Genomic DNA, 3,193 nt, shown 5'->3' with positions numbered 1-3,193 from the left:
AAATAATAATAAACCTTGAATAGTTTTGTCAAACATTACTCCTGTCAGAAATGAGTTCTATGGTACCGAACATCATAATATAAAGGGGAAAAGCAGAGTTGTGGGAAGAAGCCTATCTCTTTCAATAACACAAATATCCCCGTAGTGGGATTTCCTCCGTTAGATTTCAGAAGGTCTGAACCCAAATTCGATTTGTAGTTTACCTTAGGAAATTTAGTTATTTTGCTTTCCTGTTACTCATGATTATTTCTCACGGCATTGAGGAGCCTGAGCATTTCTGAGTTTATTTAAATCAGGGGCCCTCAGAGGTCTGCATTATATACTTAATAGGAAATGCTTTAAAACTCCTCAGTCTTATTTAAACTGCCAAGCTAAAGCAGATAGGAGGGAAACCCTTGGAGCAAATTAGGATTCCAGTGGCAAATTAATTATCCTATTGAATCAGGGTCTACCATAGACCTGATTTAGAATCCTCTGAAGCCTTGGTCCAACACGCATCCCGGGGAGCTTGTTAGAAATGCAGGTTCTCAGGTCCCACCTACAGAACCAGAATCTGCATTGTACTGAGCTCCCCGGGAGATTGGTGTGCACATTAAAGTCTGAGAAGAACTGATCTAAAAACACACACACAAAAAACAACCTTGCAACTAACCCAGAGACCTAGGGGAACAAGACCATATGCAAAAATTGAAAGAAAAAAGTGATCGCCAGGAAGAGTTCACGTATTTCCCCAACACGTTTTCATTTTCTTTCTCGTGCGTGGTTTTGAAGAGCGCGGTAGTCTTGGCATGCTTTAGATTGAAACCGTTTCGTTTCGGGGACCGCGAGGCGCCCGCGCCGCGCCTCCCTTGCTGACGGCCTGTCTCTCGTTTTCAGTCCTGACCTAGCTCGCGACGAGCAGCCACATTCCAGCTCCCCGTGCGCCCCCCTCGGCCGCCTCTCCAGGCCTCCTTCCCCCCACCCTCCGGCTCCCGCCGACGAGCATCTGGGCTGACCGTTTGCAGCCACACGCAGGACACTGCCCGAGATCCAGCCGGCGCCCTCACCTCGGTGGGCAGATGGATGATGGGATGGGCCCGTCGCTCTGGACGACGAAAGAGTTGAGAAGAGCCCCACCGAGCAGACTCCGGCGTGACAACCGTCCTCTGGTTTCTCTGAGTCACAGATAAGCTTCTGCAATGGAACGGCTACAGTTCAATGAAAGACCAAAACGAAACGGGACACATGTATCTCGGATGACTGGCTTTATCTCGATCGCGTAAGAGAGACCTAAGACCATGTAAAATACACATCTTGTAAAGTCACCTTTCCTCGTACATCACATTCGGCTAGAGACGTTGATTCCGATATTTTTTCACCATTGATATTTATTTTGGACTTTATTTGCCCCATGACTTATGTCTATAAAAATCATTTCTGTAAGAGGTGAACTTGATTCATTTATTTTTAAAAAAGCATAATTTGCTCCATTAAGTATGAGTTTTAATATAGTTTGAAATCTGGAATTGGCCAAACTGTGGTCATTTTTCTTGCACAAAATGATAAATGAGGTGCATTAGAATGTTAACAGTAACTGTATTTTGCTGCTACCCTGATATTGTTTATGCACTTATTTTCTAATCAGTAGCTCATTAACTGCTGGCTTTTTTTTTTTTTAACTAGAATTCTTCACTGGACATTAAGTAAATCTATGAAAGAGACTATGTGATGATTCATTGACTTATTCAACTTTTGACAGCATCTTTGTTTTTTCAAAACTGCAGGCAAGTAGATGCACTGGTGCTGCTTTGTGTGTGTGTATGTGTGCGTGGTAACGTCGAAGAAGGCTAAATAACACGAAGGGGGGAAACGGTGTGTTTATTTAATGACCAGAATTTTTTTTTACTTCTCCCAAATTCAGGGCCCTCCTGTGAGTCTTTCCTGCTAAAAGGTATCAAATACAAATGGGAAAATATATACATAGGTAGATGTAAGTTCGCCTTTGCTTAATGAATTTACCCAGAAAGTGTTCAAATATTGATTAAAATTGTATGTTTTGTTGTTGTTGGCTTTTTTCATAATGAATCTTCCTTGCCAAAAAAACAATAGAGAACAATAAACCTTAGCTCATTGTCTACTTTTGACAAACACTCAGGTGCCTACAATCATATTATCCATATTAAGATAACACACGTTCCTGGTTCATTTTCAAATTCTGCTGGGTAACTTACGACTTGATTTAAGGCAGTAGATTTTCACGGCAAAATTTATTTTGCACATAATCTGACGAACAAGGAAAACAGCTAATTGAGCTGAAAGGTCTAACACTCTCGGGCTCCTTAACCAAGTGCTGCCCACAGGCTCGCTCCTAGCCCTGATTCCTTGTCTAGTCAGGTCGCCTTAACTTATTTAAAACAACAACGGTTTGACCTTTTCATGTAACGACATCTGTAACTTCTCTGTAAAACAAAAACAATCCTCACTGTTAACACAGAAGATAGTTAACAACACGGGGCTCTAACCACGAAGATCTAGTAAGAGCCACTCGGCTTGGTGAGGGGACGTGGTGGGACGTCGACAGAATGGATGGTCCATCAAAGGTGGCGGCCGGTGGGTAGGTCCTAAAGCACAGTGCAGGAGCTTGCACCAGTCGGGCACCTTTTCGGCAGGGGCCACTATTACCAAAGCAACCAACACGTCTGTAGTTTCTTACACGAGTGCTATTTTCAACGGTGTCATTTATTATGCAACTTGAAGTAGTTAGGAATCTTCACCATTACTAGAGATTCAGGTTCAAGGACAGAAAAAGAAATCTTCATAAAGTCTTGATCCTGGCAGCCTCGCCTTCTGCTCTTTCCCACCTGCATTGCCTTGCTGTCCCCAAACACTTCCTTCATCTTGCTGGTGTTGTATCTGCCCTGTACCAGTATTCGTGACACAGTGTGGATTATATTAGAGTTCAATTAAAGGTAGCTACTCCCTACCACTGCGTTTTCTTTTATTTTGCTCTTTGCTCTTTCTTTTTCAAGCATTATGTGTGTGGACCTGAGAAGTGTGGTATAGCTGTAAAGTTGACTTTTAATAAAAACTGTGTGTGCCTGAGGGAAAATAATGCCATTTTATCAAGTACCTCAGAACACCTGCCTGTATCGCCTCGTCAGTCTCGGTGGTGGTCCAGGGAGCTGAGTAGTAACCATAGAGCAGCAGTCCCACC

General features: G+C 43.0%; 1 long non-coding RNA gene across 1 annotated transcript; it reads left to right on the top strand.

Annotated features, from left to right (window-relative positions):
• The first annotated feature begins 975 nt into the window (after positions 1-975).
• Positions 976-2,046, top strand: LOC148093883 (uncharacterized). The gene is made up of 2 exons (XR_015714068.1): positions 976-1,258; positions 1,663-2,046. It is a non-coding gene; the product is annotated as an uncharacterized LOC148093883 (long non-coding RNA).
• The last annotated feature ends 1,147 nt before the right edge of the window (positions 2,047-3,193 follow it).

This window comes from Miniopterus natalensis, chromosome 2 (genome assembly GCF_054644295.1).
Source record: "Miniopterus natalensis isolate mMinNat1 chromosome 2, mMinNat1.hap1, whole genome shotgun sequence".
Classification (NCBI taxonomy): Eukaryota; Metazoa; Chordata; class Mammalia; order Chiroptera; family Miniopteridae; genus Miniopterus; species Miniopterus natalensis.
This window is presented reverse-complemented; position numbering and strand designations above follow the sequence as displayed.